Here is a 12532-nt window from a genome sequence, read left to right on the forward strand (position 1 = left end):
CATTGTCATTTCTTTAAAAAAATATGTCATACATTACACACACATTAGTTTGTGTTTTTCAGTCATACAGAAGGAAAGCCCGAGCCACTGAAAAATTGGAAGTTGTTGAATATCTAGCTGTTTTAAGGAATGAAAACAGCATGGGAGGCAAATCATAACACAGACAGACTGCACGTTTTAGTGCTTTGAAATTAAAATTGACAAAAGACAGTCAACCATCATCCTCATATTGAGTTTTATAGAATTATAACACTATGATCATGAAGTTGTATACACTTTAGTTATTTGTTGTCTTATTGTATAAATCGCATCATGGAAATCTAACGTGAGACACAAAACCTCAAACAATCAGACTCTATCTAGATGCCTAAGGAACCCATTGAAGCTAGAATAGGAGAAGTCACTACAATATGAAAACAGATCCATTTGCGGACATGAAAGAAAAAAGGCACAGAACAACACTGGACAGTGTCATTAACTCCTTCTAATAGAGAATAAAAGAATCACCCTCCACCATGTGAACAGCCTCTGGTCCTTAGCTCGTTACCTGTTCCCCATCAGGTGTATTTAGCATCATGTGTTAGCAGCTCTGCTCCTGTTCTGCCTCCTGTCCCACACTGCAGACAACCTTAGCACCACCACTGCACTACACATTAACACCAAAGCATCAATCCATCATTGTCATCAAACAGACATGGGAACCAGGCACCCTCAAAACCAGGGACAGGAACAAGAGGAACCTGTGCCCTGTTCACATGATTTGTGAGCTTAAAATTTAACTTCACATATCATGTTACAAAGGGTTATTCTAAAATAATGGCAAAGTTTTTTCTCTTCTCACATTATCTTGTGTTTTTAGATTACATGTTCCAGATATTATTTTACTTGTAATGTCTTTGTTGCCCCTATGTTCTCAGTGTCTATGTTGAATAACGCTTTGAAAGATTCATAAATGCTATGTTGCAGTTTGAAAAAACTCTTATTGACAATTAAAATGCAATTAAATGGTGCAAATCAGAATCAGCTATGCCATCAAAGAGATATTAAGAGTCAAGTAAACTGCCTCCAAATTTAAAAGAGAATAACATGAGAGAAGTAGGGTGATTCATGTTATTGACCTGAGCAAACTGATCAATACATTTATGATTTGAGCTTGAAAAAAACATTGTCAACAACATAAAAACATTTAAATGTCTCCTATCATGTCATAGCATGAAGATATTGATCTTATCAACAAAGGAACCTGAGGGCATACATTTGCTCCTTGTTGTTTTTGTTATTAAATTTCGCTCTCACATCCCTTCAGTTTTACAACAAGGAATGTTTTGTTGAAGAGTCAGGAGGCTACTTATTTCTGTAGTTAGAGAGGGTACAACATGTTTTCTTTGAACATTGTGTGTATAAAAAAAATTGCATTTTATCAAAACATTTCTATAGAAGTCAAAAAGCATTGATGAGCCTGCTTAATCAAAATTACAATGTAAGATGACTCAGAGAGAATCACTTACTAATATGTACACCCTAGTACTGCTGTTCCTCATAACATAGATAGACTCAATGTGGAGACTTGACCAGTTTATTTCAGCATTTTAAGCCTGTTATGGACGGCGCTTTGCTTGCATATCAACCCACAACCTCTGCTCCTTTCACCACGGACAGTTATACTACCAGCAGCTAACGTGGACTTAATTTGTTAGCTTCAAGCAGAGGTGGGAAGCAGATATAAGAGTACTTCAAAGCTTTCTTGTCATGTTATATTCCTTTTTTTATACTTTAACCACCAGTTAGGACTTAACGTAGGGAGGAACCTTTTATTGTTTCTTCAATATTTATGATGGACCTCACTTTTGCAACAAAAAGAAAAAAAAGGGAACTTTTCTTTCATTTTGATTGAGAACCTTTCTCAACTCAACTCAACTTTATTTATATAGCACCTTTCATACATAAAAACATGAAGCCCAAAGTGCTTCACAGAATAACAGAGAGACAGAAAACAACAGCAATGTTAAAATTATAAAAGGCAGGATTATAAATAAAATTCTTAAAAATAAAATAAAATCAATACAGTAAAATTAATAAAATAAGTAAGAGTGGAAAGAAAAGTTTTTTAAAAAGGTAGCGTTAACAAGATCGGATGAATACAAGAAATAAATAGATACATAAATAAGATAAACATATGTTAAAGCAATGATTCAAATAATAATGGTTCAAATCAAAATAAAAATAATAAAAAAATAATAAAAATAATAATGCATTCCAGAGCTAAAAATAAATTACTCCAAACTTAAAGCTAGATTAAAAAGATAAGTCTTAAGTTTACTTTTAAAACTACTAAGAAGTCTCTCAATGACTTCTTAGTAGTATTTTTCTTTTTCTTTATTAGCTTTTAACACATCTGTTGATACTTATTTACACCGTTAATATTGCTATAACTAAGATGTAGTGTATTGTATTCCAGTCCATAAACCAGTACCTCACATACAGACAGGCTATGAAAATCCAAATATTAAAAACAGTTAATTAAGTTGTTTATAAAGCAATAATTGAAAGGTTTGTGATTTTGTATTGCTCTTTTTAAAGTGTATGCAGATAATTGACATTTTGGAGGTTTTAAGGACAAACATCTGACAGCGTGAGAGAGACATTGACGCTAAGATAAATTCATGTTTGGTGACTTTTCTGTCTCCATCTTTCAACCTTGTGTTTACAGTAGTGACACAATGCAACCTTGTACTAGAACACGACATCAGTAACCAGGACTTTCCCAACCAACCCAATTTTCACACACTTCTGAACATTCAGCTGTCATTATTTGACTCACCAACTGTGGAACGACCTTCCCACTCCAAAACAGGAGCGCCAAAAGAAGCATTAGCCCCTCCATGTCTCCTCTCTGTTCATGCTAATTTGCTCTCAGCAAGTTTCTCACCACCTCCCCTCATGGCTCTGATTATTTCCCTGCACTTTACTGTCTCTACGGACACATGAAAGTAGTCAGGCGTTACTGTGCAGCTCTGACACTCACACAACTCATTATTACACTTCTTGTGCTCTGCTGTTAGAACTCCATCTTCTAATGTTGTGCTCATTGCAAGTCTCACAGGATGAGTGAAATGGAAAAATGCAAACCACTCCTCCCTTGGGGTTGTAAGGAATACAAAGCCTGTGCTAAATTATGCCAGTTTAGCTGTTGAAGAGCTGTGAATCCATTCATAGAGCTGCCCTTTATGAGCCCACTTGAACAAGGTGATACGACTGTAAAACGAGAAGAATTCGAGAAGAGAAAAACAGCAAAAGCAACAATAACAAAAAGAGGCCAGCAGAGTGAAAGAGAGGGGGAGCTCTAGTGAGAGCTGCTAATAGATGCCAGGGTTGAAGGGCAGTGTGACTTTGCGACTTAATTAAAAAAATAATAGCACATTCCTGCGCCCCTCATGAGAGAGAGTCGGCACTGCATATTCATAAATGTCTTGAGTGTTTATGCTGCTTCTTAAGCATGCAGAGTTTGTTTGTGCTTTTTTATGAGTGTGCTAAACTAATGTTTGTGTGTGTGTGTGTGTGGTGAGGCTTTACAACAATATAGGCCTGTCCTATAACACAAGGTTAATGATAAAATCTGACCCGCTTACTGACAGAGGGATCAGGAGATTACCCCCCCTCCTGACACACAGACACACACATGCACACAGCTCACTCTCTTAGTGCACACACATGCACAAACACACACTTCACAAGCACTTGTCTCCATATGAATACACTAATTAACCAGCACAAAAACATTTATATGCCCTGTCCAAACACAGTACAAGCTGTCATGTACTAATTAAGGCATGTCGGTGTGGATAAAAGAGAAAAATAAACCAAGTTGCAAACTTGCATGTTTTATGTATGAGGCTGTAGTTATTTTTTACAGCAAGTAATCCAGGAAAAAAACTACATCAATTCCTTCTTATAATAGTAATGTGTAATAAATTATGTCACTACAGAAAATTTTACTTTTAAAGTACATAAAAAAAGACTCTTTCTCCTACCAACTTGTACCAACAAAAACTGGGCGAACAAAAGGAAGAAACATCCTAACATAATGGATAATAAATCTTACCAGGAATTGATCTATGTTCAGAACTGTTTCAAAAGTGTTGATCCGCTCCCTCATCTTTTCAGCCGATCTTCCAGCAAGGGTTCTGCTGACTTTTTTCCTGTGCCTCTGTATCTAACTGTACTTCAATATCTTTGTCTTACATCTGTCCTTTCCTGTCTTTAGCCTGTGTGACGGACACAGACTGTACCTGCTACCTGCCTCCTTACAGTACACACCCCAATGACTGACAGGTATGGCCAGGGCGCGCTCACACACACACACGCACACACACGCACGCACGCACGCACACACACACACACACACACACACACACACACACACACACACACACACACACACACACACACACACACACACACACACACACACACACACACACACACAGAAGGGGAAGCTGTAGAGGTTAATACAGACACTTGAGGCTTGACAATAGATTGTCAGCAGCTCTTAATTCAGCCGGGTAGATTCTCGGTCTGGAGGCCGATCCAGCAGATTCCTGCAGCCGGATCATAAATGATACCAGGCAGGCGAGGCTCAAGCTTAAGGTATGAATATGATACCTGCTGACTGAGTGGAGACCATAACCATATTAACAATGTGTGAGATGGGATGGATACTGACTGGGCTCCAGTACTATATACAGTATAAGGTTTTTTTCTTGTACATAAACATGTTTTTTATTAATCTTAGCTAAAGATGGAATAAAAACACCAATATGTGTATACAAATATTGAATGTAGAAAAATAATAGCTAAAATGCACCAAGCAGGAGCCCATACAACATTTAAGTGGTGCACGTGTAAGTGCCAAAGTATAAACAGATATTGAACTGGCACTGGCTGTGTGTGTGGAATGTCATCATCTGCAAAAAATAAGACATTAATTTCAAAATCAACCATATGTAGGCAAGATGAGTATCAATATGTCTGTTTTCACCTTATAAGGTGAAAGTTGCATGTTGGGAAAAATTCAAAGCCCCTGTTAGTGACAAGAGCGGGTGGAGAAAAAACTGATAAAACCAGATTGCAGTTTCTTTCCAAGAAAAGTGCCTGAAAAAAAGCAAAATGCTTAAAGTGTCAATAGAAGAGATGTGATGAAAATATGATAGAAGGGTGACTGGCAGCAAAGGTCTTTGGTCATACCTAAATCACATTACTCGAAAGCACAGCGATGACTGCTTGCTCCTGCTTTGTCCCCTCTCAGTGTCCCGGTAAGCAAAGCCAGTGTGCCAACATGCGTTGTACCAGGGTAGTGAAACCTGAACTGCAAATGGTATCTCATATTATCAGTGCCTAAGAGATTTTTTCTCAATTTTTTTAACTTTATCTCCTTCTCTCTGTTTACATCGGGAAAAGGCACGCAGCTGTTGCAATGTATCATTGTTTTTGAATGCAGCTTGGTGCAGCTACAAAATCAGTTTTTCTTCTTGCCACCAGCGCTGGATATTCCAGATTTGATTTCTTGTCTCTGGTTGGCTTGAATGCCAACAAACTACCAAACTATGCCACAACACGCAAAAAATAGCATCCAAAACTATGATTGTCCAGAATAATAAGGACAAAGATTACGTTTGGCAGAGACACATGTTTTGGAGTCAGAGAAAAAGACCTAAAATGAAGAAGAACAAGACCTTGGCTGAAGCTGCTAACATGCCATGCATCCCAGAAATGTAAACCTGTGCTGCAACACAAGAAGGGGAACTGGGCTTTCTTATTCAGTGCACTGAGTGATAAGGAACATATCGCTCCAACTGACTACATACACTCTGAACACAGATTTAACATATATATTAAATGCAACAAATAACTCCGTGTTAATTTTGTTGTTATTGGACTCCAATGTAGCTTTTTTTTAGATGTACTCAAATGTATGGTAAGAACAATCCTTTCTCCTGAATGCTGCTGTAAAAGTCTAGGTTTAAATGGGACGTACACAAATTCTCATTTTCAAACTATTTTACATACAAACTTGTTGGTTACCAAGAATAACGTCTTGTGGATGTTTTGAGTTATAATGGGTTGAACAAAAATGAATCTTATAAACAAAAAACACATTTAAGTTATATATTTTTGCGGCTTTTTTTATAGGACAGCTGAAGAGAGACAGGAAATGTGGGGAGTAGAGAGTGGGAAATGCAGGAAATGATCGACCAGCTGGGAATCGAACTGGCGATCCTTGCGAGGAGGACAAGTAGCCTCTGAATGTGGGGCGCTTAGACCGCTAGGCTACCAGCACCCCAACCAAAAAACCCATTTAGATGTCCATTTTGAGCTGCAAAGATAAGCTATTTTAGTTTCTTGCATTCAAATGCCAAGTTCTTTTCTAATTGTTTTCTAACCGCAGGTGCGTGTGTTAATATAACATCAGTCTTTGCTGTTTTTAGAAAAATAAAACCTTAATTTCATCTGTTTTACTAATTGCGAAGCTCTGGAAGTTGAGTACACATTGGGAACTTGATTTTCTGTCCATTACAGACATTCTCGTACATTTCTCTCCAATCCGTCTCACCTATGGCTGAACTCTTGCGCGCAGCTTTGCACCCTTCTCCCTCACTCTTCCCACTGAAACTTTCCCTCTCACCACCCCTTGTCCCCATCCATCCAACCCCCCGCCCCTGAGGTGAAACCTTACTCGTGGATAAATTTAGCTGCAGTGTGACCCAATGTTCACTGACACACTTCTCCGCACCTCTCCCTCTCTCACGCTGTTTGTCTCTTTCGGCCCATCTCTCCCAGGAGGCCTGTTGTTCAGACAGATGGAGGGCTTTAACCTTTGCGCAAAACAATGACAAGTTATTGACACTATTTCACAGCGTTAACAAGGCGTTTCATTTTGTACCAATTGATGTAACTCCTAACACTTTAATAATTACATTAAAACCACCTCTGTAGCTGCAAAGACACGTCAGGTGACTGCGATATCACATGAAATTTAATGGCTTAATCGTCTACATCCCAGTCATTCCAGTCTGTGAGACATTTGCCAGGTGAACACGATCCCTTTTAGTAGCCTGTAACATTTGAGACTTATGAGATCTATTTCACTGCTGTTGACATTCTCACAGACTGAATCTCTTCCCCTCATGCAACCCCATTTTTTAACCACCTCCATTGGATAAAATGTAGCACACAACCAGATGTATGAAAGATAGCACAAACGTATGGTATGCACACACACAGCTATCTGTTCTTGCAGCGCTCTGTCAGTGTCACACAAGTCCACTGAGGGCACTTCCTCCTTGTTAATGTCAAAGGTCAACAACAGCTGTGTGACTTGGAAGCAATTAACACAAATTTACAAACCCAGCAAGCTTTCATTGCTGAAGTGCTATGCAGGTTAAAAGAGGAAGAGAGACAGAGGTGAAACTCTCTCTGAATATGTTGTTGATTGGTCTTTAAAAGGTCAACAACTTTTGAAGGGTTTATAGAAGTTTCCTGAACATGAATATGCAACACTATTAACAAAGTTCTTTAGAGCAGTGGTTCTCAAAGTGGGGTTCTGGGACCATCGCGTGGGGGTAAGTGAAATAATTAGAATACATTTCTAATAAATTATAAAATTGTGCTGTGTCATTAAAAACAGCATATATACCATTGTTAGGATACCATTTAGTGGCTTGAAGGGATATGTGAGTCTTGCTACTGTTAATATTCTGAAATCTTTTAAGATCAATTACTTGAAAAGTATAAATGCTGTCATGTTGAGTCCACAAGGAATAAAATGACCCTCTGTTTTAAAGTATACAAGTGGTATTTACTTGATTCAAATTGAAGTGTTTTCTGTTTATCACTATGTTACAGGTCTGAAGTATTTAGATTGATAAGTTTTACAATACAAATAGTTCCAAGGGCAACTAAGAGTGCAAATGGTAGTAAGCATGTGATTATAATTGTAATTGAGGGGGTCCTTGGAAAATTTTCTCACCTGTAAGGGGTCCCTGGCTCCAAAAGGTTTTAGTACCGCCGCTTTAGAGGGTTGACTGTGACTAAAATGTTGCATTTTAGTGCCTGTAATACTGGAGGCTATGGAAGACTGGGAGCTGACAGAAAAAGACCTGGCTCTAGTTCTTGACATCACAGTGAATACAACTGTAACTGTTACAGGTGCAGTCATACAGGTTAACATCAAAACAAGTTAGCAGGTTCCCAACAATCAATGAATGAAAATAAATTATTCAAGAAATTATCATATAATTAATATTGGAAGAACTGGACAACTTATATGAATGTGTAATTATGTCTATATTTTCATATGTTCTGCTGTAGAAAATGCCTTTTTTGTGCCTCCTGTGGACAACCTTGAACTGACAGGTCCTGACAGGATTTTAAATAAATTCTCAGACACTTTGGAACTGGACATGCATGCTGTTGAATAACACAGCTGGCCACCCCACTATTTGTATGTTTGTTTATTTGTTTGTTTTTGTTCTCTTTGTCCCTTAGTATGGTACATCATGTCAAGCATTTTACCTCACTCATGATGATGACCCTGTCTGTCTATGTTCTCAGTATTGTTTGTAAAATATTTGTTAAAAACAAGAAAAATAAAGTCTAAAATAAGAGTGTTAACAGGTTTACACATGCGAGCTTGTAATGTCAGTTCAAGTATTACAATGTGTACTGATTTTTGAATGTGTCTATTTATGCACTAATTTTACAGTTATATAGTACTTCAAATTTAATTTACAGACTAAACACATGTATATTGTTTCATTTCAGTGAAACCAAACATAAAGGCAGGGAATAAATGCATTCATCCTGAACTTTACTCTTTGAAGAGCATTTTGTAATCTTCAGTTAAAGCTAGGGTTGGTAGTCAGGGAAAACTACCACGTATTTGAATGAAGCATTTCCTTAGGACTCCATCTAACCCCTCCCCTCCCCCCCTCAGAGCTCCTCCAAAACGACGCCCCCGCTCACATGCACGAGCACCGCTGACTCGCGACCATATGATCGTGACTGATTCAAAACCGGTTCTCAGCACATTGTTTGTGTTTTGCACTACGTAAACTCATGTCTCACTCAGCGGTAAGAAAACACCAAAACATTATCATAGTGAAAGTTAAAATCACAAACAAACATGAAATGTACGCGCAGGAGGCGGGCAGAACGGCAGGACAGGATTTGATTGGTTTCATAATTTGGCTCCTGATGGCAGGGATTGGTTGGTGTTTTCCCAGGGTTACTCCAGCTGTAGATAGCAGCTTTTTTCACTCTTTTTAAAGAACACATTATGTATTGATTGTCATCAGGACATAAAGATCATTTTAACTAGTATAACAAAAAGTGTATCTAAATCTGACTACCAACCCCAGCTTTAATCAGATGTATGATGATTTTCTTGCAATATATTGATTATTGCAGTGTCATTGTAACGTGATATTATAGCTTTCATGGGCTGTGTATTCTGTATCCTATTGTATCATGAGTCACCCAGCGATTCTCACCCCAAATGTCAGCTGCAGACTTGTGAATCACAGTGGGATTCAAGGTTTAGAAAATGTTGTCCCTTTTCACACACTGTAGTTAAGTCACCACAGTGTCTTCCTGCTTCAGCTGAGATAAAGAATAAAGGCACCACTGCACTTTTGAATGGCTCATTTCACTTAAAAAAAACTCCTATATGGCTTAGTTGACAAGTCATATATAATATGCACGTTGTGTCAAACGTAATTAAAATATCATTGAAGTGCTCCTAGTTTCAGCTGTACCCTACAAGCTAAGCATACAGGTGCAGCTGCTCAGACTGATGTCAGCAGGCAACCACATAACAAAAGCCAGCATGCATTATTTTGAAGTGTGTGAAACGCCACATACCTGTGGATGAAACTAAGTTGAAGACGTTTAGTACAGTGCTTTCTATACAGGTGGGAACTGACTGCAGGCAAGTCAACATTGTTCTGTATTTCACAGATTAAGCACTTAAAAGCTGTCTCCTGTCTTTAAGTTATGGTTACAGACCACACTGGTGGAGCAGTGCAGCATTTATTTTATAGATACAAAATTTAAGGTCATAAACTACATTGAATTGTCATTTGACTCCCAAATCAAGACACTGGTAAGTATTGCTTTACATTGCTAATATGGATTTAAACGCTGTTTTTAAGATGTGAAATAATACAGTTTAAAAAATGCAATTAATGGCTGTCAACTACTGAAATTCAGCGATTAAACAATAATAATCTGACAGCTAATGATGTAACCCTCTTTAACACTCTTGTGATGAGTTTTTCGCTGGTTATAAACGTTATAAAGTGTCAACCTCCGGTCTCAAACTATGAAGCCCATGCGGAAGTGTCATAAACTGCAATTCATTCGAGAATCCGCTTGAGGCTGGCTGCAAAAACACCGGAAACCACATAGACACCAATTCAAAAAAGACGATCTTTGCAGCATCAATACACATTTTTACAGCCTTGTTCAAAAAACGGCTTGGCCAGATGAAGCTAATCTCTCTATCGGCACACACTGTACGAGGGGTGAACTTTTTTCTAACGCGACGGTTCAGAATATATTAAGATTCCAAGTTTATTCCCAAATAAGGACATGACTGACTTGACTCCAGGTTGGGAACACATAGCTGTTGGCTAGGAGGCTAAAACTCCGCCTCTTTACGTCACACTCTGCCTGGTTGAGATCCGCATTTCAAATATGGCTGCCGCCGTCGATTGGCTTTAAAACAGCGCTCAGGAACAGATGGGTGAAGTCACGGATACTATGTCCATATCTTATACAGTCTATGGTTATAAACCAAACCAATATGAGCACCCATGTCTATTTATGACCTACAGAAGCAAACAAGACCATCAGCAGAGATACTGATTGTTTCTATATTGTAATTATTGATTCTAAAACAGCTGCCGGGAAGTTGGCTAGGTGTCAGACACAACAAATTAGCCATGGATCAAAGGTGCCACTTTGTCCACAGAGGGCGCCAAAGTCAATGCCACCCAAAAGTTCCTCACAGGAGCTTTAAGTCAGTCTACAGGCGGTCAGCTAAACACTCAAATATTTAGTTTGATAACTATAACATGACTTTGTGTCGTAAATGCACAACCAATGAATAATAACTCTATAGTCTTATTTATTAACTTGTAAATCCATGTTTGTTGTGCAATCCTGTATTGTGACAATACAGCTGAACATTAAACCTTGAGGGACCACATTAAGGGGTGTTACAAGCCTGCACTACCAGTTTAAATACAACTTAATAAATGCAGTATCATTCCAGATGTAACCCAGATTAGATCTACACACTTAATGGGAACTGAATGCTAACCCCTGATGCAGTTGTATCCTCGCAGCCGCTGTGAAAAACACTATCAGTCTGAAAATAGACACTGCTACTGATCAATAAACAAATGATATTTGTATGATCTATTAACAGCTCAGCACATAAACTCCTTAAATCCTCCAAGGCTCTAATTTCCTCTCTCTTTCTCACACACACACACAGTCAGTTTTCACACCTTAGAGATGCAAGACTTTGCATGGAGACATAAAGCCAGTAAGTGTTGTGATTAATTGAGATCTCTTATTTATATCTGACCTGTGGGCCTCAGAGGGGATCCAAAAGAACTAGAGATTTGATTTGGGCTGATGGCTCAGAGGAGTGGTGAGAAAGAAGAAGGAGAAGGAAAAGACGCTGTCACTGCTCCTCCTCACTTTGTCAGTTGCTCATGCTGCTCTAACACGTATCAAACACCCCAGCTGCTCTAAACTCTGTTGCTCATGTATCTGTCATTTTCTTGTATTATAATTTGCATTCAACTGACCTTTATATGTAACTCTGCATCAAATCAATCTGATGCTGCTGAGTCATATGTCCATAGAGCAGGTCTGACTGAAACAGGAAAAGAAGGCAGACATGATGCTCCTGGGAGGTACGGCCTTCACACTGGATGAGCATTTAAACAGATGAAGCGGGGGATATGGAGACATGACTTCATCTCGACACGTACATCTAACCTGTCTACTCAGGTTTCCTGTATATAAGTATTTATATCCACTAACTCATGAAAACAGCAATGACTTTACAAGGCTGCAGCTTGAGGAGCAAAGAGCACAGGTAGACAGGATCACAAACTAATTATGTTCGAAAGCAAAGCAGAAAAAAAACAGAAACAGAAAAACGAAAAGATTAAGTGGGAGCTTAAAATATGAATAAATAATAAAATCCTTGATTATTGCAGGGATGACTTTCCATTTATCACCTTCAGTGTTTCATAGTGTGGGCGGTGTGAAGCCAGCACAGACTGTGAATGTTTCTGAAGGCTGTGCAAATAAACTTGACATTAAGTTGCATAAATCTTGTCCAAGAAGTGAGCAGAACGGAGGAGGAGACAAAGAGAGAAGTGCTGGTGGACTTAAAAAAAAAAAAAAAGCAGCAGATGAAAATAAATGACCCAGAAGTTGTAGAAGAGAATTGAAA

This window comes from Notolabrus celidotus, chromosome 12, assembly GCF_009762535.1.
Source record: "Notolabrus celidotus isolate fNotCel1 chromosome 12, fNotCel1.pri, whole genome shotgun sequence".
Lineage (NCBI taxonomy): Eukaryota > Metazoa > Chordata > Actinopteri > Labriformes > Labridae > Notolabrus > Notolabrus celidotus.